This window comes from Hetaerina americana, unplaced genomic scaffold (assembly GCF_022747635.1).
Source record: "Hetaerina americana unplaced genomic scaffold, ioHetAmer1.1.p SCAF_7, whole genome shotgun sequence".
Lineage (NCBI taxonomy): Eukaryota > Metazoa > Arthropoda > Insecta > Odonata > Calopterygidae > Hetaerina > Hetaerina americana.
The window spans coordinates 39,706,991-39,732,408 of NW_027287316.1; positions in this window are offsets into that span (position 1 = coordinate 39,706,991).

Here is a 25,418-nt window from a genome sequence, read left to right on the forward strand (position 1 = left end):
AATTCTCATTACTATATGATGAATGCGCTGCACATGCAACTGCAAACACGTTTTGTGACTTAATAACAGTCTGAAAAGTAATTGAAAAATATTCTTTTCTAAACTTCTTTTGTGTCCCACATAGTTTCACGGGACAAGTTTAAAACAGGGAGTGATTAAATTGTATGGTGCCAGGCGAAATCAAATAAACATTGGATGTCCATAGAGATGATATATAATAATAAGATTTTCAAAAATAATTGTGTACTCATGACAATGCTATAAGGTATCGAAAGGTGTTTTTCCATTACAATTAAATATTTAGATAACTCCAAATTTGGTACGGATATTTGTAACGACTTAACAACTCACAATATTCTGAGAAAGTTCGATTAGGAAAAAATGGTGTTTTCCTTTTATCACGCAAAAGATGTTTCCCCTGAGGTCATGACTTGCTTGAACTGTATGTAATTATTTCTCATTCAATACTCAGTGCAATATAATTCACGCACACACACATTAAAAGAGGTAACACGAGGATACATTTAGACCCCTTCTCTAATTGAGATACATTACTAAGGGTGTTACCGACGGTAACTAGTTAAAGATAGGAAATTACAACATTCAATTGCGTCGCATTTTAAAATTATATTATCTTCTTATTTCTCATAAGACTTTGCCTAATCATGATTAATTAATATTTTTCACCAATAACTACGTTATGCTTGACTGTTCGATTCCATATGGTCACTTTACAAATGAACTCATCAGAGCATTTGTAAAATTACGGCACATATTAGTTAGCAATAAAATCATATTCGGTTACCCACCGTTTTAAGATCTACCGAGCCAATGACCTTGGCAAATAGCAATGCAATAAAAGCACCTCCTCTGTTCCCACCACGGTTGAAATTCACGAGGAGCGAGAACAATTTGCGATACGACGGGAAGCGCAGTTGACGTATTCATAAGCGTGGCGGGTATTGGAAACCGACCTTTCACCGAGCTGTGGAAGAGGAAGGAGGGGGGGGGGGGCGAATGGTTTCGGAAGGCAGCGGAGTAGAATAAGAAACGGCATTGAGAGGGAATATCTGAGTCCGTGGAAGGCCGAATAGAACGTCGCCTAGGCGAGTGTCCGGGTTATTTCGAACACATCTAAACGAAAAAAATAAGACAAAAAAACTGACTACTGAAATACTTGTACGTTTTGAATAAGTTACTTCCCTTACATTGCCTTCTTTCTTGATAAAGGGCTCTACCCTTTTGCCACCATTGTTTGACTGATCGATGCAGAATGGAACTGCGGTAATTATTCGCAGGGCATCAGGGATTAACTCGAATAGTTATGACGTTTGTAATCAATTTCATCTGACGAAGACCTCAGTTGAGTTAAGATTTTCCAAATGAAGACTTTTAGAAAAATTTGCACGCTTTGTTGTTCCAACATTGGGGTACAGACTTTTATTTTTTTAAGAAAATTTCTCCGCATTTCGTACTAACTTTGAAAGTTTTCTTTGCGATGAATTTCCAAATTTTTCTTCTATTTAACTCTCAATGAAAGGGTCTAAACGAACGGTATTAGTATTTTAATTTATTCCTCCATCAATATTCTTTGTCTTTTATGCGTCATTTATATGCGCTCGATGAATACTGTTTTTTAATCCCTATTGAGACGCACATTTTATCATTTTAAGACCAAAACCCAGGTGAGACAATTTCGAAAAACACACAAATTTCAATCGAGGCGATAGGTTACTGTGAGCCACAGGACTCAGATCACCTCATTTCTAGCAAATAAATATTTTTAGAAATATGATTAAATTAAAAAAATAATAAAAGCATAGCAAATGTTTAAATTATCATACAATGGCATAGACGAATTAGATGAAACATTAACATTATGTTGGCAAATAAATCTTGTCATAGCATCATGCTTTTTCACATTAATGAGTCTTAAATTCTTGCCATTTCGTACATCAACAATCCTGAGGTCAAGGGTTCCAAAGCAAAAGGTTATTACTGCGAAACGTAAAGAGAAACTCTGGGTATAACAGAACCCTTAACTCTCTCCGGCTTTCTGTGCCAGAACATAAAAATACATATCTCCACTTTACGAGCTTCCTCCTCCCTCTAGATTTTCACGGATGTTATCCCAACGCCCCCTGCCACACGCTCCTGCGGTGCCACGCGGGGTGTGTATGGACGTGGATGAAAAATGCCCGGTGGCGTGCGGAGTCATAATATCCCGCCAACAAAAGCACCGCGGAATCGAAACTCCCCCCCCCCCACACACACAATTGGTACATATATAAGAATTCTAAGAGATATAATAAGACTCGACGGGTTCTCGCGGGGCCACGTACATATTGCTTACGCAGGATCGAAGCGGCGCCGCATACAAAAGACGTCCTGAAAATTGTATGCGCAGTTTGAATGGTTGATTTTTTATGTGCAAAAACATACAAATAAGTTCTATAGTCCATGTCACAAGAGGCAGGTGCAGAATTTTTCGAGTTATTGCAAGTGTTCTTTATAGTCCAGGCATGCAGTTAGAATGGAAAAACTCGTACGGAAACCCAGGGATCGACATAAGGATACTCTTAACGAAATGCGTCTACGCTTTGTCATTCAATCCAATGGATGGCGTTCTCCACTGAAAGTGCTCACCTCATGAAACGAAGCCACATAGCATGGTAGGGATCGGTATGCCTCTGTAAAGAACACTACCAACACTGGGATTCGAAACCGGGTCTTTGGGTTGGGGTGCCAGCACTATATTCACTGCACCAATCCGATTCACGTCATTATTCTTGACTTCAAACTTACACAGACCCAATGAACGAGTACTAGGAAACAAAATAAATATTTTTTATCAAATATGAATATAAATAATAATTATAACTGAAGAAAAAAAATGGAGGTCTCCAAACTATCCTATCATAACAAAGCCCATCAAAGGCGCAAAAAACGTTCGTCACATAGTTGCAGGTTATAAAACTCTTAAAGGTTTCCAGGAAAAAATCCAAGAAGAATAATGGTGATATATGGACTGAGAAAAGCATAGAAGATGATCCAGAAAGGATGAAATATGTGCGGAAGAAAAGAAAAAAAGGGGAATGCGAGAAACTGTTGAAATAAACGCATTCCATGGCGGTTCGCACGGAAGAAGGTGAATAATATAACATAATAACAGCCACCATTATGGCGAAAATTGCGTCGCGCGCAACGCTGGTCGCACTCCGTCACCCAGAGCTTTAAGTCGAGTCACCCCTCACCCCCCCCCCCCCGGCGCATGAAGCATTTCCCGCCCCCGGCCAACCCAACCATCAGCACCCCCAAACCCACCCCCCGACCAATAAAAAAGAAAACACTCCCCCTTCCACAAGGAATCCCCTCACTCCTCCTCTCCACACCATGACGACGCAGCGACACCGCATTCCTCCCCCCCCACTTCCCTCCTACTCCGCCCCCACACCCTGTCTCCCTCCCTGGCACCCTCGAAATCGGAGATCCATCTTTCGGCTTCCCCGTCTCTCCTCCCGCACAACCCCGCGTCTCCTCCTCTCGGGGAGGGAGAAAAAGAGAGAGGACCCTTTTTAGGGGGTGGTAGGGCAACCACAAAAGAGAAGGTGGGTGTGGGTGGTTTGCGAGGCTGGGAGGATTGAGTGGGAGAGGGTTGATGGGCTGGGCTAAGGGGAAGGGGTGAGCGAACACCCCTTCTCTCTCCATTGTTGGGTCTGGGAATGGCGAGAAAGAAATGGTGCCCAACCTTTTCCCATATCACCCCGCCCACTTTCAACTCCCCTTTTCCGCCAACCCTCCATCGCACCCGGGCCCGTCCCGGACGCCATCTTTTATCAACTCTCAGAGACCTCCGCGACGCACCCCTTTCACCCCTCCCACGGGGTCGGGAAGAGAGTGGGAGATGGAGAGAAGGGTTGTGCGTGTGTGGATGTATTTTTACACCTCTCCGTCCACGAACTCAGTATACGCAACCCCTCCTCCTTCCCAGCCACCCTCCGCACGCATTTCTCCCTCCCAAACCTTTCACCCCATCCATCTCGCCCCTCTCCCCGCACATTCCCGCCGCAGTTTTTCGGAGGCTGACGGTGGAGGAGAGGAGGGAAAATAAAGCGGATTCCACAGACTTCGACAAACGGAGCTCCCGCGTCTTATTAGTGTGTTTCTCGGGAGAGGGAGAGTCCACCATAACCCGTTCGCCTCCCTCACCTGCCGACTACCTGCGAGGGATCGATGGTCTAGGTTGGAAGGGGGGAGGGAGGCAGCGGATAGACCAGACTATTAGTTTATTTAATATGTGAGGGGTATTGAATTTTTACGGGTCTCCCCGTCCGCGGTTGGCCGCAGTCGTGCCTGCGCTATGGGAACCCTCGTATGATCTCACTCGGCACGTCCGAGCGTACTGCAGTTGAACGAATGGTATCCCATTCTTGTGAAATTAAAATGAGACGAAGCTCTCTCCATGTCCAGGAAAGGACAACTGGGAGGAACCAATTCAGTTCTGACCAACTGGCGGAACATTAATTAACATAATATACAGTTGTTAATCAATCAGATCTTAAATTTGTCGGTTTCTTTTAAACCCCTCTCGACATGCACTGTTATAAAATATTATGAAGCGATTTATTGATGTAGATTATACGTAGATAAACTATCAAATGCTGTTTTTTATCAAGAGAAAATACAAGATAGGGTATATATAAAGAAACTACACAAAAATGCATTAGTATTTTTGGTAACTACTGATTATCTTCTCTAAGGATATTATTATTTGCATGAATGATACTTCCGATAGGAATGATTTACATTTGAATCTCTTAATCGGAAGTAGCGAATCATACATTTCATGAATTCCTCTGTAAATAAGAGCCAGAGGACCGACATATCATTTTTTTAAAATTTTTTTTCAAACATGTATTTTTTTAATATATATTTCTATATGCATAAAAAACAGTGCCGAATTGGATTCCAAACTGCTAGAAATGATTTAATCAGCACATGAAAAATAGTTTTATTTTAATGCAATGCAAATTCGTAACATCCACCTAGCATACAAACATCCTTGTAAATAACGTATAAACTAGGCTAAAAATCTATGTAGCTCTAATCCAAAAGTAGTTTTTAATACGCCAGAAAGCTCCCTCCGGTAGTTATTAATGCAGGGAGAAGTTTAAAGACTTCCTGTTGTCAGGAACAGTATCAGCATACGCTTGGCTCCTGGAGAATTTCTCGTTGTCAACCCCATTCAGTTATTGATAATATTAGTTTTTTGATTTTCCGTGAAAATATCATTTTGAAAAGGGACTGAAATGAATAGGAAAAAATGGAAAATAACGGCAACGATAAATCGATTGCTTTCGTGCAAATATTACGCCGACGGAAATGAGTTTATTTACTCAACGATCGCGTTTCCCTTGCGACTGAAAGTAACACAATTACGGTTACAAGCAGAAATCATTTAGCATCCGGAATAATGATTTTTTTCTCGTAGAAATTGGATTCAACAAGCGTTTACACCGAGTAAGTACCATCTATAAATTCCCTTTTGATTGATTGAAACATTCAAATACTTTCCTTGGGCCGAATGACATACACATTTTGCAAGCTTTGTGCAGCCATTTTGTTTAATTTGTGGAGAAATATTTCGTGATGGAAAGAGTAACTTCTGAAAAAACTTACTGAAGGAAATTTTATTACCTATATGCTTTTAGATTCATATTTATAGTTCTTGCACGCATATAATAAAAGTATATTTTCATATTAATACTATAGTGAGACAAATGGAATCCATAAAAATGAAATATTTTTTATCCCGTAATTTCTTGAATACTAAAGGCTTTCACTCATACAATGTTTCATATGTAGCCCTGCTGGTGTACAAATGAAGTATTGCAGCGCTTCGAAGGTTTACGGAATTCTATTGAAAATCTATAGCTTTACCTACTCCAAAAGCCTCTGCCATCACAATACGGTATATTCCTGTCCAGGCCGAGGGGAGTCCAACATGTAAATAACACTATTTAAGAACTTCTAGTCCAGACATCATTGAAAATGTGATGTAAGTGAATCACCATTCAGAGTTTTTATTCGTCGATAAATTTAGATGTGTTTCACAGATGAATAAACGAAAGAAAAATTGCATTTTCTCAGCAGTGCAGGTTGAAAATGAAACGGCTATATTCACACTATTTTTGCCCCGTATTATTGCTTGCTGTCATCATTCTGCTACTTGTGGGCCACTGATAAAGCCATGACTACCATTAGAGGAAACGAAAGTTGGTCAAGTTGATCCAAAATTGCAGTGCAGTTTTAAGGCTTTCACCTGACTCACCCTCGTATCCTTTAAATTTTTAGAAATTCGTATAAATTGAATACATTTGTGGATTTTTCATGCAGTTTTTTTCTTAATAACGGGTGGTGTCCTAACACCCCCCGCCACACGCCCTTACGGTGACTTGCAGGGTATTTAGTAGATGTTGATGTAGATGAACTCCGAGAAATATTAGTTGTCCCCGTCATGACTTCGGCGAGGATTCGAAATCTCTCGTAAAAGATTCCCTCTCTCTTAGATCATTCTTTGCGTTCAAAGGTTCGCTACTCAAACCTTCTCAACACCCGAACAGCCAATGTCGTAGAAGGCTAACAACCGTCATTCCAAATTGCTCGGTGTAAGAGCACTCTTAAATGGTCTCATTTTATTCACGAGAAGATATTTTATGACAAAATAATATTTTAGAGGGTCGCAATAACAATGAAAGTAGCTGAGACAAGGAATCAATATAAAACGAAGGTTTCGATACGTTTTAAGGTGATTGCGTCGTTAATTAGATCCGATCCGTGTTTCCCGTAACGGGCTGCTGCCTCGTGGATGACTTTTGGCGCAAAAGAAGGCTTTCGATGCTAATGAGAATGGATATTTGCGTCACAAAATGTAACCCTTGAATGTCTGAATTGAGGCTCGCTTGGCAAAAAAATCTCCCAATTTTCCACTCCTGTTAAAAATGAAGGGAACAAGGGAACTCAAGTTAAAGAATTCAGGTGTCAATACAACGCCACGGTGAGTGTCCCCCCGTTCAACTGCCCTTGTCACGTGACCTTTGCGTCTCATTCTTCACCGACTGGTGGGATGAGGGGCCTTTTCGAATGCTCCATTGTCCACATCTCTCGTTCTCTCCCGTGGAGTGCGGAAAAGGGAACAGGTGGCTGAGGGGCCACCAATTATTCCTTCCTCATTCCCGTGCACTTGGAACCACTAGACGCCTTTGAAACTCCGTTATCGGCCATCTAACGATCACGCCGCGAGGGAACGGACCGCCACAGAGTGCCATTATAAAGAGGGGAAAAAAGAAAACTTCCCGGGTGAATTCTAAAAGGCAGTGAGTACCCAGTCAGCTAACATGCAAGACCGATTTCCTTCCATGAACTGCATCAAAATTGCACTTGGACCTCGCCGTGGTGAGTTATTCGAAATTGAAGTGAAACAGTTGAAGGCAAATATTAAGCTGATTTATGAGTGAAGGTTTATTAGGGATGCAATATGACGGACGAGATTTAATTGACAGCTGCTGGGGAAAATAACCTTGCAGGGAAACAAGTACAAATATTGTCGAAAGGTAAGGGAGTTCATTGTTGTGTGAAGACTCTCTTTCCCATCATTGGAATCGTAACTTTTCATCTCTTTCAGGGGACGAGATGGGATTATATCAGACAACGAAGCCTTTTCAACGTTTTGAAAATGGTTAAACCAAATGTCAATGCAATGCAATTTCAAAACGAAAAAATTATTCTCCTTAACCAGGAATCGTACCTGGATCCCTCCATGCTTGACCGAGAGCACAGCCAGTTAGGTTTACCGAGGTTAAGCTCTTACATTTCAACATTTTAAGGACTCCGGGTTCGAATTCCGGTCATGACGAATGGTTTTTACAGTTTTAAAGTGCTGAATTGTATTGCGCAGTAGAGGATGACGTCATTTAAAGTTATTGTCGCGGCACCTTCCGCAGTTTCTATGAGTTTGTCAAATGTATCAACTTTTGAAAACTCATTTTATTATATTCCTCTTACGGTGCAGCGGGAGAAATGCCTCGTAAAACACTGGCATGCTGAATGGAAAACGTTTCGTGAGGAGAATTAAATAGAACGGACGAAGAGAATCGATCCTATAACTACGGACACAACTATGCGCGAGAAAGGAATAACGGACGTGTAATTACGAGTACTTCTACATGGAGTCAGCTGAAAAGCCCATGATACCACAACATTACTCTCTCTAGAAGATTGTTTTTAACTCCTTCCCCTGTAGAAACTGCCAACATCAACATGATATTATTTTCATTCAGCACTTCTCATTCAGCATATACTTTTGCCCTTGCATGATTTGCTCTTTTACATGGTTATCAAAGATATATGCTACAGTACAAGCATGGATATAGGGAATCGATTCTTTAAAATATTTAGATGAAGTTTCTTTTTCTAAGGATATGTCTTGAGAGGAACGAGACGGTAAAGGAAAGAAGTTTGTTGGTAATAGTCGTGCGGTAATAAGGAATAATACTGAGAATAAAACAAAGGAACAGGGCAACGAATGTAGAATCACTTCCAAGAGTGAGTGAATGGAGAAAGTCTATGAAGAGCACTTGAAAAAAAAGGAGAGGGAATATGATTGAACACATCCCGAGGAACGAATTCTTACTGAAATACCATTATTGAAGGGCAAATGGAAAGCAATGACTATAGAAGAATGTCTAGGACTAATTACGAGAAGTCGTGAAAAATGTAGCTGGAAGGAGTTATGGAGGAATGAGGGGACTGAAAGGAACAAAATAATTTACTAATCCTCGTATTAAAAGCACATAGTGATATATAATCTGTAAATGACATCAAACCACACCGATCAACCCGAGAAATGGTTTTTTGAGATGATACCAATTCATTAATTTATCAGAAGAAACTAAAAACATGCTTATAAAATTACATTAGGATTTAAATATTTTCTTTGCGTATTTAATATGGTTGTATTCCTTAATATACTGATCTTTCGTTACACCTCGCCTTGAATGTCCGTGGAGAATGTGGGAGCTTACGCAGGAGGATATAATTGCGGAATAAAACGAGACAAAGAAGGCCTGTCTCTTTTTGTAAAGAATCATTACGAAAAAATAAAGATACCTTTGTGTAAACTCATTGGAAAAAGGAAAATTTCAGGAACAGCTTAGACTTCTGGAAAACTCAAAATCACTCGAATTAAACGATGACACGGAAGGATTAAATACTAGCGGCACAGTACGAGTATAATGGTAAGCGAGGATCACAGCAAGACATCTATGGAAATCTACTGCAGAACCTATATTTACAAGGTATCCTTTTCGCCCCTCACAATTCCTAACCTCAGCAGCAGTCAGCATAGTCTATGATATTCAGTTAATAATTACCCCAATGATTGGTGACATAACACCCCCTGCTACACGCCCTCGTTGCATCTTGCAAGACAAAAATGGCTATTTATATTTTTCTTGCCCTGATAATAATAAAAGGAAGAGGCGTTACGGCGCACCTCATCGCTATAGATTCCAGCCCCCTACATTCGTTATTTAGTTACCTAAGATGAAAATTTCCGAGGAGAATGAGGATGCAACAATGTTCTGGTGAATACAGCCTTGTCATTAAAAAATAGAGAAAATAGAGGCGTGAGCATTTCCCTTAAACAAAGCGGTATTAAAAATGGCCCCACTTCGTAAAAAAAGCTCATGCGATCTTTCCTTTTCGGTTAAAATAACCTATATAGCCAATAGTGTAGCTGTCACTGACTTTAGATACATACAGTGCTATTTTGCGTCTCGATAGAAAGCGTTTTACTTAAGCACTTGTCCGCCGTTTTTTAGTACATCAAGACTCTCTCTCACCGAATTCGCCCATGTTGAGTTCCCCTCATTAGCCAAACTCCCCGGCGTGACTCATAATTGAAAGGAGTCATCAAGTGGCAATAGTGTCTTGCTGCCGTAGAGCAAACTTCATTTTTAATGAGGGAAACCCACACGTTTTTTTCTTAGTGATAGCATAGCTCCCCTTGGAAAAAATAATAATTTGTATTTCATTCGATAATTACTTTCGAATGATATTTTTTACAGCCGAATAATTACTTATGAGAAGAGAAATGAAAAGTAATTGTTCAAGCTCTGGGGCTCGAGAATATTTTACTTTAAGAAATTAGTGGAGGTTTTTGAGTCTTAATGACTTTCAATACCAGGAAATAAAACCATTAAATTGCTAGAATGTTTGGAGAAAGAATTTGGAACATAAATAGCTCTTATCTTGTACCTACCACAAACGACATCAATGAAAAAATATCATCCATCCCCTCAAAATATGGCCATCTTTGCGATAACTAAGGTATTTCAAAATGAAGTTTTCCCTGTTGAAAGTAATCCAGCTGTACGCGTCGTGGTCAAACCTAAACCTGACGCATGAAAATGAATAAAATAGTTCGCAATACATCCCTTCTTCAAGATCATATATTGCAAAAACTAAAATTTAAGGTAATATGCTTGCATAGAATAATATTTATTAATATGAAAGCATTTAATGCCAGCTTGGCAGTATATCTGTAGAGGAGACTTCAAAAAGCAATATCAAATAAAAATATGTAATGATGAACTCAGAACCAGAATATCATAGAGAGTTACAAAACACAAACCCTAAATACTTGAATAGAATGGTTTGAGGCGTCACTTTGTGGAAGCGATTCATATCGGAAAAGAAATACTTAGTTATTCCACATAAATTTTATTAAACACGACCTAGGTTTCGACTTACAAATGACACTAACTTGAGAATAATGAATGAGAGTAACAAAACACATGATGATGACTTTGTAAGTCGGAACCTAAGTCGCGTTTAATAAAATATATGTGGAATAACTAAGTATTTCTTTTCCGACCCTAAATACTTATGACCATTCTCCACCCGAAATGAGATACAAAATAATCCCTCAACTATTATTATAATGGAACAAATGTACATGTTGAGTTAATATTCGCCTCTTATTAAAAAAATAACTCTTTATTTAAATAGTTATTCAAAGTATTTTGCCAAAAATGAATTGAATAATGCGATTCAGTTCTTTCAGCATGAATATAGTAAGAGACCTGTAATTTCATTTTCACGTTAATGAAAAATATTTGCTTATTTCATATTACAATACTTTTAATGATTAAATTTTTATTCGGGCACAAAGCTGCAGAATAATGTCAAAGGCTGGAGACTGTGACCTATACCCGTCGATTTTTACTTATATTTACTCTATTGTATCCTTTTACCTTGTTGATTCGTTAAGAAAACGATACATTGGAAGTAATACAGACTAATGATTGATATCGATATAAGAAAAACTTAAAAGTACAAATATACATGTATTCAATTAATTTGAGTAGTTAAACCTATACATTTATCTTTTTGTATATTTGATTTGTTAACACATAAATATCTAAATAGATATCCTTATGATACAGTTTCAGTAACTATTAAGGAACTTATATATACATTGCCTCAGGGTCTTCTCCTATCAATATCTCCACTCACAACAACAGAGCAGGGAATAAACACAAATAAAATGGCAAGAGATAAATTCAAAGGAATATCGGCGATGCTCTGTGGATCGGAGGAGGGGAGGGAAGAGGAATGCCCTGACCGTTGAACTCAAAATGGCTACCGCACAGGCAAATTACTCGATTGGGTGGGGGAGGAAAGAGAGTGAGAGAGGGAGGGATGGGGACCTCGATCTTCATCTGCAGAGACGGAAACGTGGCAGGCGGCATCCGACGCCCGCCTTCCGCCCCTCATCCCCAGCAACCCGTCCACCTCCTTGACGTAATGGCTCAGAAGGACCGTGGAAGACGTCAAGGGGAACATAGCGGAAGAGTGAAAGGGACGGAGGAGGGGTGGCGGCGGTGGTGGATGAGGAAGATGGGGGGCGGGGTTGCGTCTCGCCCTGTCCGCCGGTGGGCGGAAGGATGGGAGAGACGTCACTAGGGGCGAGGAGGGATGTTCGGCGTGGGGAGTTCGAGGGTAAGGTAGACGACTGGGGAGGACGGGGTTAGGGGGTGGGTCAAAACGAGGGAGTGGTTATGGGGGAGAAGGGGGGATATCGGTGGGGATATCGGTCCAACAGCGGCCACTTTCATCCGATCCCTCCCCTACACACGCCCCTCCTCCTTCATTTTTTCTCTTTTTTTTTAATCTTTCATCTCCCCCCCCCCCACCACGCGGGAGAGGTGGCGTTGGCGACGCTGAAAAATTCCAGAATGTGCGGTTTCCATCGGAATCCGAATTTACCTCGCGGAATATTCTCTCTCGGTCAGCAAACACGCAGCGGCAGAACCGGGGGTAGGGTAGAAAGAAACTTATGAGAAGGAGAATGAGGGAAAAATATACCAAAAAAAGAGGCTCCATCTTCAACAGAGAAAACATCCATGAGGGGATAACAATGGGAGAGATGTGAAAAAAAAACAAGAAAATGAAAACAAATATCAAAGGACAAGATGGTTGGTCTGAGAGAGGTGGGTGGCGGTGGGTGTGGGAGGTGGGTGTGGGGAAAATCGGGGGAGCTCTCGCGATTAGGGGAGATCATTAATCCTCAGCCTCCTACCGGTCCAATATCCAGCCGGCCGGTCCTAAGTCCTTTCCCTGCCGCACCATCCAGTTTTCGTCCTCCACATGGCGTATATCTTCTCCCCACGCCCCAATCCCAGCTTTCGTTGTCAGCATAAGCAATGTTTTCCCTTTGTCCCACCCCTGGAATGGATACTCGAAATTGGAACTATTTTAAGGGATAACCGTCGACTTTCGGCTGGTGGGCTCTTCAAGCTACCGTACTTCCCAAACGTCAAACAAACACGGGTAAAAGGTATACGATCGTTTTTCCCAAATCTTTTCCGTTCACCCTTGATTACACAGTGATATTCATAAATACTGCCTTCTTAACTATTATATTTATGACTACGGGGTCAATAAATGGGAATATATTTTTCGATTGGAGATTGGAGAACCAATAGTTCTCGACAGCTTGATCCAAACGTCAGATCCAGGAGATGAGGAGGGCAACGAGTTCTGGAATGGAATGAATATTTTTGATGCTATCGCTCTTTTTTTGATATTTATTTCGTATATGTTAATATATTAACATATGCCTCACTTCGCTCCACGTGCTAGGGAGTGTAAATTTTAGACATCTCAAAAGAAGAGCCAGTTCCTTTTCCTAATTCCCTTGCAGCTTTCTAGGAAGATTTGCCATCAGAAAAACTAAAAAGCCCTGTGTGAAGTTTAAAGCATCGATATGATTCAAACCCGAGCCCTCTAGCCAGTAGCAGAGTCATCTATCCATTAGGCTAATAAATCACTACTTAAGAGAACAACATAAAATTATTATCAGTATTTTACTGGATTAGGGTAGGTTTCTGATGGATCATGGAAATACGCACTGCTTCATTTGTAAGTCCCATCTAGCGAGATGCAAAATATCCTTTAATAACATACTGCATATTACCTAAGATAACTAATCATTTAGCTCTGCATACTTTTCACCGCCATTAACTGATAGTAAATATTGATTTCACATCTAAGAGGGCGAGCCCTAAGAAGACAAATGTTTTCTTTTAAGATGATTTACCTTTTCAATTAATATTTGGTGATAAAGAAAATGTTTAGTCTCAAAGCGAAGAATGTTCCAAGTCTTAAGGCAGAAAGAGCGGGAAAGCGAAGAGAGATCTCCGACCACTCCCCATCGGTGTTCTCATCCCTTGCGATCCAATACAACAGTAATTTGCTGGAACCCGACAACCCCCTTCCTCTCAACGTTAAACATCTCCTTCCCCACTTCCTCCCCACTGACCGGTGACCCTTAGGGTCGTGGAAGCATCTATTGCCTCACCGCCTACACGCCCACCTGACACAAAGGGAATCACGCTAACCCCCCGTATTACATTGGTAGATGAGACCACAACAACATTAAGTGGAATGGACTGAGGAACAGACAGACACAGAAATTCTGTATGAGGTATTATTTTCTCCACACACGATTCTTGGAGAAAATCGTAGAAAATATCCCGTGCGTCATATAAAATTACCCGTGAATAAAAGCATATCTTGCCTTTTTAATATCTTTCCTGGGGAAATAAAAATGTTAGACCTTGAAAAAAGTTTCTTAAGGTGGTAAAATCTTGGATGTTTGTAAAAGACGAAAAATGTTTTACTTTAAGATGATTTACCTTTTCATTTAGTATTTTGTGCTTGATTGCGAACGTTTGTTTAGCTCTGAAAATGTAATGTTCTTTTTGCAATAAATTTATTGAATGATCTGGTACTTTCCCGGCGAATAATGTTTTCCAAGATTATTCGGGTCTCCCACCGGGTCCACGTTCGTAGGGTTGCCGACGTTTCGATGGCCGAGTCGTCCATCGTCTTCAGGGCCCTGAAGACGATGGACGACTCGGCCATCGAAACGTCGGCAAACCTACGAACGTGGACCCGGTGGGAGACCCGAATAATCTTGGAAAATAAATTTATTATTAATTTATAATGACGGTTTCCACAGCATAGGTATTCCCGAAGTGGCAAATAAAATAAGTTTTCCTGTTTAATAATAATAATTTGTTGTGTTGACCCCTAACGTTGAAAGCAGTAAACTATAACTTACTTATTTTGAATTGTCCTCACGACTAATGACCATACAAATACTACCGCAAGTCCTCATGGCAACTTTCAGAGTAAGGTGCATCCCTGTCGTTCCCTCATCCGACCCCAAAATGATCGAGGTGTTTGAGAAAGATTCTAGCCCACGGATTCGTGTTTGAGCGAATACAATAGATTTGCCCTGGATGGCAGCGGCGTGACTGTATAGTGGATAAAGTGATCGTATTCTCTCCGGAGGGTCTGGGTGATTCCCATGGAGTATCCTACCTCCACCCAGATACTTTGGATTTTTAAAAATTTCTGGACACTGGATATTATTGGAAACCTGCAAGGGGCGTAGATACATGTATTGTTCCCATATACCCTGAATGAGCATCCCATTCGCCTTAGTACTTGGGTCAGGGTGAGCTCTAGCCTCGCCTATCATGCCAACCTTCGAGAATTTTTTATTCAGAAGAGGATTTGACTGCCCAAATTTTGATTTCTTTTAAACCGCACAGCAATTTTTAATTATTTACGTATTTTTAAGTCGAAATATTAATTTTCAAGCGTTGAAATGCGTTGTGTGATTTAAATTAAACTGTGGGAAGTATGAAAAATTTTTTTTTCCAATTTTTAAAAATGAAGAAATGTTCAAAATAAATCAAGCTTGAATCAATTGATTATATTGCCTTGTGCTTACTTAGTATGATTTTTGGCTTCTGTCCACATATTAAGGAAGGCTCCAGCTGCTAAAATCTGATTCCGCCCTTACCGCACACTCCCGTCCATAGCCAGACCAACTATGCCCTCTGTTGCAGAGTATCATGCCTCCCATCTCCTATCTTAGGTCTGAATCCCATCTCCCCTCCTTCACCTCTCCTATAATTTCCTATTCCAACTCAAAATTCTCCGTCGTAGTACTGGGGCCACCCGTCCTGATCTAATCACCCCGGAGGAGCCGCAGGCTGCGGCTGATGAGTGGAACTCGCTACCGCCCGCGACCGGAGGCTCTTAAGGGCAACAACACTTTTTGAAACGAAGCCCGCGCGCCTCAGGCCACGGGACTGCGCGACGCTCATTGAACACGCTCCTCACTTCCTTCCCATCACCATTTGAGCAGCACATTTATGCCTTTTGATGAATAAATCGTTAAGACCTAATTCATAGTTCTCACGAAACCAGCCTACTAAGCAAACGTGTCGGATGTCTAAGTGAACGAAAACAGAAGGATGGAGTTCTACGTTATCCCTTAAATATTCCAGAGCTTGACCGCTTCCACTGTTATTTAACTACTAGGTGGGAACAGTTGTCCTTTCATTTCAAATGAATGAAGTTACCTGATAGTAGTTTTAACTTTTTGTATTTGAATTTCATATTAACGACGATCACTGAATCTTGGACAAACATTAGTTGAAAAAACAATATGGCCTGATGTGGTTTTAATTTTATGTATTCAAATTTTTGATAAGCAGTCGTCACTGGATCTGCGAGAGTCATTAGTTGAATATAGGCCCAATCCCTCTCATTAGGGATGCACACACTCTTCATTGATCTTGGAGGCAGTAAATCTGACGCATGGGTTTCCTTAAAAAAATGCCGAGGCCATCTGTAGCTAGTCACAAAACTCGCCATTCCCTTAATGCGGAATGGAATAAATTTTAAACATTTTTTATTCCATGTTTAAATTTTATTCAATGGATCCCTGGATCATTCCTACATATTTGCTAAATATCGAACTATCATTTAATATGCCTTACTTACTTTAATATGCCTACATTAATATGATTTACTTATGTAAGATGATTTACTTAATTATGTAAGATGATTAGATCTTGGGAATAATGAGTAATGCCGGCACCAAACCTATAACTGAGATTCAATACGTCGAAGTGCATATACGTATAAATTACCACTGGAACTGTCGCAGCTGTAAAACTGACCTAATTATGACCACAAAAAAATTCAATCAAATCATTCTGATCCATAGAGCGCCACATTCCTTATTTATACTCTAACTATCCTCTTCCTTACACCTTTTCATAGTGTTCCTACTATCAGTTCCCGCCTTCTTGCAAATACATCTTTCCTTTTTATCTTAATAACCCTCCTACCAAGCCAAAATATGTGAACTACTCCACCAGCTCAAGTTTAATCCAGCAGAGTTCATCGCTCAAATTATAGGTTACTGCAGAACCCATGCCAGTCACAGGAATCTGTTTGTATCATTAACGCACGCCTTTGGAAACTAAAATTAACCATAAGGATTCTGTAGATATTCAGAGGGTTGATCAAGTTGAACTCTTTGAAATCTCTGAATTCCCTTCAACCACTATTAACCAACAGGTGATGACAGATGCAATTTTTGGGGACTCAAATCTGAAGGTGTGCGGTTCGCTAGATCTTGCTTGTCATTTGAATACCGTTTATGCTACTAGAACAAGCGAGACCATAAAACGAGAGGGGTTTACTAGGACTATATAGCAGAGATGTAGGCACGCAATTATCTTCCGGGCTTGAAAGTGCTACTCGGTCACGCTCCGGGAACTAGGCGCTGCTCCTCCGCTTTCCGATAGGAAAAGGATGAGTCGTAATTATCGCACCGATCCCTTTCTTTCCTTTCCATCCCCACCTCCGCCCTCCTCCCCCCACGCGGATCCCGGCCGTACCTAAACCCCGATCGCCCCGTTTCCCTATAAAAAAAAGTAATACGAGAAAGTAGCAGGAGGTGGGGTGGAATGGGGGTGGAGTTGCGGTGGGTGGTTAGAAAAAAAGGAGGGTCCTTTTCTTCCTATTCATCGCGGGGAGAGAAAATGGAGGGGGAATGGGGAGAAAATCGCGCTCAAAAAAAAAGAAGGATTTCTGCCGTTCCGCGGATAATAATTATGCCACCCCTTTGTATCCGGCGCTGTGTATTCCGTGGAAGAGATCGTGCCGTGGGGGCAAACAGCTTCGAGGGAGGGGGTGGGAAATGAGAGCAGCGCGGCCGCTACCCCGAAAAAGCGTGATATGCTTATTTCTGTCGTTTTCTAGGGCTTTTCGTGTGTCTATTGCCCAACTGGGAGGAGGAGCCTTCCATGGTTCTTCATTAAAAGGGAAATGGGGAGGAGCGCTTCCATCGATCTCACTTGCCATTATCGTCCTCTTCCCGCCGCGTGCTTCCGAGGGTGGGCGAAGAGGAATCGGAACGGAATGATCAAATCTCGGTCGAATTCTTCCAATGGGCCATTTAAAAAGATTTTTTTCCCTTTTTCTTTTCGCGGTAGGTAATATTTAATCCATATTCATCTCACGCCCGCCTTATTTAAAATACGTCTGGGAACCGGGCAGCATGGCGGATAGATATTTGGATTATTGACGTGAGCGGATGCCGTCAGACCCGTACGACTCAATTTCGTTTGCACCAGATTTGAACGGGATGGAGGGGAATGGGGGGCGGAGGAAAATCCGAGGAGATGCTCACATTTTAATTTCCGGAGGGATGCGTGCTTTTGAATTGAGCTGAAATGCGAAGAATGATCCTTTTTCAGAACACGCACTTCTCTGGTGTGCAAGAAGTGAAGAACTGGAGTAATTTCGTCGAAACAGGGATGCACAGCAGGTATCACGCTCAGAGTTACAAATGGGTTTATGATACTTATTGTGTTTGGTAATTATTTTAACTCTACAATGTAACCATAAAAATGCAGGTATAATCAATCTTTTACAATTAGTAGTGATTGTAGTTATGGGTAGGTTTTGATTTCCTTCTGGTTCCCTATACCCAATCGATTATCGGTTCCAAGTCGATGACATTTAACGAATTATGCTTTCTTACTGATGACCACACGTCTCTTGAAAATAATATTGTAATCAAGGGAATGAAATCATTGAAACTTAGTAATATTTCTTAAGATAGGAAGGACGTAAAACCTGGATAGAGAAGAATGGTGTCTGCGAAAAACCAATCTTAGGACTGAAAGACTGATGATGAGGTATTTTAGGTAGCCTAATGTGAAATATACGTTTTGTATGATACCTAATATAATAATAAATATAGCGAGAACTTTTACCCAGTTGTCAACTCTTGTGTGGCCTACATTTTTTCTTTCTTCAGTTCTTCATACATTCTTTATATTTCATGCCATACAAAAAGACCATTTATGCATTCCATTTCTCAACACAATTAAAGTTCTAACTTCTATGAAAGTTTTAAAAGCTCCATTAGCTCTTCAATCCACTCTCTCCACATTTGAAGTGCTCTTAGTAACGTTATCTCTTCCCAAAAGCCCAGGTGAAACTTTGACATTTGTTTTTTTTTTCTAAATGATGTTCCCCAATATTCTCTCTACCTACAGTAACAAACCTTCTAATGCTAGAGATAATATTAGTAATAGTTAGCATAACGAAAATTTCACGGAGAGCTACCAGAAATAAGGTCAAGATAAAGTATGCATACGAAACTATTAATAGCATTTTCAGTACCTGCAATGAAACCTAAGATTATCCTTTTCTATCGGATCATCAATCAATTATCTGGCCTCCATGGGGTGGATTTGAACGTGAATGTGAAATATACAATAGTTTCCATACACTAGTTATCTAAATCATGATAAATGAATCGCAGTTTCCACGGAAAATTGATTAAATATGTCATTGCTTGCGTAAACAGACATAATTGATCCGAATTCGAATGCCAAACAGTCTGGATTCGAAATTTTTGAGATTATCTTTGTCTTATCTCTCTCTCATATTTTTCAGAGTTCTGATTCTGTTCGATTGTCATTTGAGTGGAAAGCAGTCACGTAATATGTCAGAAAATCTATTTTTAAACGCTGGTGAGAAAAGTTTCCCACAAGTATAGGCATAGAGCATTCGTCAAAAACTGAGATTCCACATAACCATCATCTAAGATTCAGTTGTCCAAAATTCATTGAATATTTCAATTAAATTTTGTACAAAAACGGATAAGGAACAACATTTCAGTTTCAAAAATCATTTGAAAATAAAATTAAAATTTTTATTTCGCTAAAAGGTAGTGGAATATAGATGCTGGGGAACTAATATAATGAATAACACATTAAAAAGAGAGTGGAAGGATTTTTATGAAGTAGAACGGCATTTTTTGACTGGTTCATTCATTTCATTTCGAGTCACAGTCAACTAAACGTTTACAACGTGACCCGTTGGTCTTTATTTTAATTATCGCTTCCAAATCCATAAATAAATCAACGATTAGCGCTTTTATACATATCCGGAAAATATTTTAAAATCAAGGGAATAAAATCTTTGGCACTTTTTACTATATTTTACTGTAAATTTAGGAACAGAATAGGAATTTTAGAAGGCATAAGGGGATATAAAAGTATTTGGAACTTAAAGGTCTACCGTAGTGAAGGGTGTCAAGTAGTGTCTTATTAGAAGATGCTCAGAAATGTTTCGGTGGTTAGACTGAGCATACTCATTCTTAAGAGGTACATTACTACAACAATAATTCCACTAGAATTGTTCAATAAAGAGGAGAGAAAAAGAATTACAGGATTTAATAAGCATCGTCCAACATTTTTTTAAGGCGATAGCAAAGTGTCTATGCAGCATGGAGTATTACCTCCATCTTAAGCGTAGATGAACCGAGCATGTTTCAACTTAACAACGGCTACCCCTGACGCAATACTAAAGTCGAATCGATCAAACTTGTACCACATATACTTTGCACATATTATTAACTACATAATAGATTTGACACAATAATTATACGAATTAAAAATGTCATGATCCCTCTTTAATGCACGGTACTCGAAAATTTAATTCCTATTGGCGGGACTATTGCTGTTACTATTTCTCAAGTATTCACTTATTCTTAATCTTCAGGAACTCCTTAGGTTATTTTAATATAGATCCTAAACACAGTTATATATTTAATAGAAGCTGTTTCAGGACGTGGAATATCCCGTCTGTCATCATGTCCCTCCCACAGTATCTTCCCCCCCTCCGCTCTAACCACTAATGCCGACGCTGGCTGTTTACTTCGCCGCCACCAAACTTATCTCACGCCCTCGACGACAATGGCGGAAGAGGCACTCGGCGAGGAAGAAAAAGGGGGCCTTGCATGGGGAGGAGAAGGTCCCCCAGGCAAGGGGCCCCCAGGACCTCGTCTTTTCGCCTCCCTCCACTTCGGCATGAGTCCTTCCTTCCTCTACCCCTCGGATGGTTGAAAGGAAATCGATCGAAGACGCGTGAGGGAATGGAGTGGGAGTGCGCTGTGGGGAGAGGTTATGGTGTGAGGGAGAGATAAAGATATATCCGTCCGCTACAAGGCTCTTAGATTGCTCACACCATCTCCACCTCCCACGCTTTTCCTTCTCCTAGCGTCCCTTCCCTCCTCCTTCCCTGGTGTCCTCCCACTGATTCTATACACTCGCCATGTCAGCAAATTCCTCTGTCTGAATGGAACATAATTCTAGACTATAATGTGGAAGAAAATATCCCAACCTAACGCATAGCATGGATGTACCGATCACTCCCGTTGATTTTCTTATCCCGATTCATACCATCCGCCTGAAGTCGCATAGTGCTACTCATTGTCTTAAGTGAACTATTTTCCACCTACGCTTCACTTAATGCAATTGACAGTAATCCATTAAGGGATGTCATTTATACTCTGTGTACTGTTTTATAATTTTTTCTATTGATTCTTAGTCAAAGGATGCATGAAAATAGGTCATTGTAAGCTTTGTTCGGAAAATATTTCAAACACTCCTCATGCCCATTTCGTATTATGTCCTAAAAGAATTTTTCCGAAATTATTTTAAGTTTTTCCTTGTCGTTGATGTAGTCATTTTGGTCGTGCTTTTCGTCTTTTTACGCGCGAATTTGTATTAACATCTGTATTTTCATGTGCACCACCATTCATTCAAGAGTGCAGTAATCCAATGAACTGTTCTTACAAGTAAAATAAATCGTTTTCAATTCCTATCTCTCAGTGTCAATGCTTATTTGGTTGATTGGCGTATCGATTTCCTCACATAGGTCTCTACTTGAAGCAATTATTCTCATAATTTTCGGCTAATGAATTCATTTATATCCACCGATTGCCCTTCCTCCCTCATTATTTCACAATTTTTATTAATTTTTCGATATCGTGGATTATTTCAAGTTTCCATCTTTTCTCATGTTTCCTTTTCATTTACGTATGATCTGCTTACATTTTTCATAACTATCGGACGCTCCACTCCACCGCAGAATCAGATAATCGATCGGTCGATAGCGAGTAAGTTTCTATCAAATCGCGATGGGAAATAATACCTTTTTTCTTCGGTTTTGAAATCAACCTGTATTGTTATTTTACTAGAATATTTCAGATTGAATTTCAGTCCCATATCGTCAATGATATACATGCATTTACTTCGGTACGAGTACCCATTGTAAATTATATCGGAGTGTTAAACACGAAGCGTAGGGGTTGGAAAGGGATAATTTCACGGTAATTAAGTGTTTGCAAAAATATTGTATACCTAATACTCGCAATGTAATTATCGTAAAACTATTGTCTGGGAGATAATGTTAATTCACGAGTATTATCTTTAGAAAAAATCAAATATGAGTTGCCCTTTTTGCGAGATGAATAACGTGAACACAACCGATGTAAAAATGCATGACAGTAGATCCTGTGGCCTTGAACAATGCGATTACAAAAATTCAACGCAAATGAAATAGTTTTACATTAAATTTTTAGGAGGTCGTTAGGGAGAACATGTGTTTTATGAATTGCAGACCGATGGACAGTGAAAAATACAAGGGTACCTACTCCTTTTCGCGCAAAATTGCTCCACGTTCCACCCTAGGGTACAATAAGCCCCCGCTCCTTTCTTCCCCCTCCCCTCGTACTCTCTCTCTTTCCCCTTTCCCCCGCCACCCATCCCCCAACGCCCTCCCTCCTCCCTCTCCTCCCTCCCCGGACAAATAACCATCTCTTCGCTAATCGCTCTCGGCTCCGAAGCTCCCAATGGGCCACTCGTATCCCTCCCCCACGACCCCTCCATCCCTCAGCACCCCCAACCCCTCGTAATCGTCCATTCGCCCAACACCTAGCATTAGCCACCGAGGTTAGTGAACGCTTCACGTCTCCCGCCTCCGAAATGACCAAAAATTGTTACCCGCAGTCGAGAGGATGATTCCCATGCAAAACACTTCTCCGGCAATTATTTTTATTCGGCCCTTATTTTCCCCTCGAGAGAGGTCATCAATATTCTTGCGGCGTTAGAGTACAAAACGGTCCTATTAGAGAGGGAAGGGTATAAAGAAGAATGGATTATGCGGAAAAGTTTTCTGTGTTTGGTCGGAATTTTTTTTTACTCCCGCTAGCTAGAATACCTCGTTGAGGAAATTTAGAGGGGAATTGGGGAGCGGAGAAAGAGCGTTTAAGAGAAATTTACGAGAAAATTTGAAAACTAAAAAGAAAGTCTTCCTTTCCCGGAAGGTTGGAACTGGTACGGTGTGTGGTGGTATAGTCGTGTCTTAAGAGTCGTGGGACCTTTGAGAATTGCATGCACATTCTGGGGGAAGCTTTGGTTTTGCGAACACGGGAGTAGGTGCGCACGGGGTGAAGAAGGGACGGTTGGGGGATAAATCATCTGACGAGATAGAAAATCCCTTGGGTATACAAGTACTTCCGTTGCGAACTTCGGTTGGTGTGTGGGCTTGTAGTTCATTTGAAAGTAGTGGTCGCGGGGAGAATCGCAGGAAGGTAATTATTTATCTTGGCTCAATGGCATGTTGCTAAAAAAATATCACTAGTATTTTATGAAAACATGTGTATTTGATCCATGGGTGACAGGAAGACACATTTAAAATAGTGCTTTACTCTTTGATGTTGAGAATGGATGAGATTGAAATAATAAAGCAGATAATTAGAGGAGAGTACATGATTGGAAATGGCCAGACTTGACAGAGAATTTCATGTGTGATTTTTGGATAACTGGCTGCCAAGATAGCGTATATAACGTAGTAGTCACAAGATGAAACAGTATGCATGAAGCACCACTTTGAAAATTTTAGCGGCGAAAAACGGAAAAAAAGGATAGGGCAAAAAATTATAAATAGAGTGAGTTTCCAGCTATTACCTTAAGTCATATTTTCTCGACAGTGCCAACCCCAAAAGGGGAAAGGCTTTAAGGAAACGCATATACTATATGTCTCTGTATTAACTATGGCAGCAGACAAAGTTAACCTGCATATTTAACATTGTATCAATGCCATGATAAATCCCTCAAACCACACATCTGATTAACTCAATAACTAAATAAGTACCCATTGAAGACTAGTGCTTAATAAGAACAGTTTAATCTTCAACTATCATCACATTTTTCCAAGATACGCATGGTCCCTAATATAATGACACGCAGGAAATACTCCAGATTGTAAATTTAATTTAATATGTGTGGTAGGCTCGGATAAAATTTCGGCGGTTATTTAATAGCTTCCTAAATTCTCCCAAAAACAAATTAAAATAAACGCCTCGCGCTTGTACGATGGTGTTCCACTCACGAGAGAAAGTCGTTTGTTAAAAAGGGAAAAACGGAGGTTTCATTCTTGTTAGTAATGTGCTTTGCTAATTTTGCTATTCTAAAAAGAAGATATTCGGCTGGATATGCGTAAAAGATTTCCCGAATAAGAATTTTCAAGGGGTTTTCAATTGTTACACGATACATTAAAATTTCACAGAGTTTTTTACGAGTACTTTTCGGGACTGTCATAAGCTATAAAGTGTCAGTAAAAAAGAACCATTTTCCTGGAAGAATATAAACCGTGAACAAATTTTAGAGTTTCAGGATGAACGATAAATCAAAGCTAAAACAATTGACCTAAACTGTAGTTTTCAAATACAGACTGTACGTTTGGACCTTGATATATCCTGATTTCTTCAGTCCATCATGAATATCAATAATAGAAGTGAATAGTTACCGACGCAATCAGCATGATAAGCACTCTGCAGCTTCAAAAACCTTTGAAGCGAGAATTTGGGAATATTAATGATTTTCAAATTTGAAATACCTAAAATGTGAATTACTAACACGATTACTATTTCTGAAGAGCAGCATAAGGTTAACAACATAAGACAAGTACGTGTATTAGCTAGAAAAACATACTCAATGAAAAATTGCTCCTAACACATCTTGACACAAATAAGAGAGGATATTTTGCAAGAAATGAGCTACGCGTTAAATTGTTCTGTCACTGTTAAATGAGATATATCGTACCGATTATCATTACGAGAGAAGAGTTCTTGTAGTTCATACGAAAATTTGTTTTTTTGGTTGAATCCTAATGTGCTTCTCATAAAGTCACGAATTGAGGCCATGGACGACTGATATTCGTAACCCATTCCATTGTCGAAGCAAAAAAACTGTGTTAAAATTGAGAGAGAGATTATGAATTCAATTTGAACTCTGGTGTGCGCACGATTTGCAAGTACGGTCAGTTAACCTTGCACGGTGTTGCGCAGAGAAACGGTCTTTTATGCAATTCAGGTTATTTCTAGCGAGGGCATATATTTTTTGTCCCAATAAAACGTGGTTTTTGTGACTTTCGTTTTGCAAGACCTTCACTCGATGCTTTCGGGTCTCAAGGTATCTATTTTGAGCTCTCGCGCCGGATCCTCTCGCTACCATTCGCAACCCATTCTGTTTATTTTCCGTTTGGATCCATTGTCGAGCGCCACAATAATTCATCGTGTTTTCACGAGCACGGAGTGATGTCCGCAGGGGTGCAGTGCC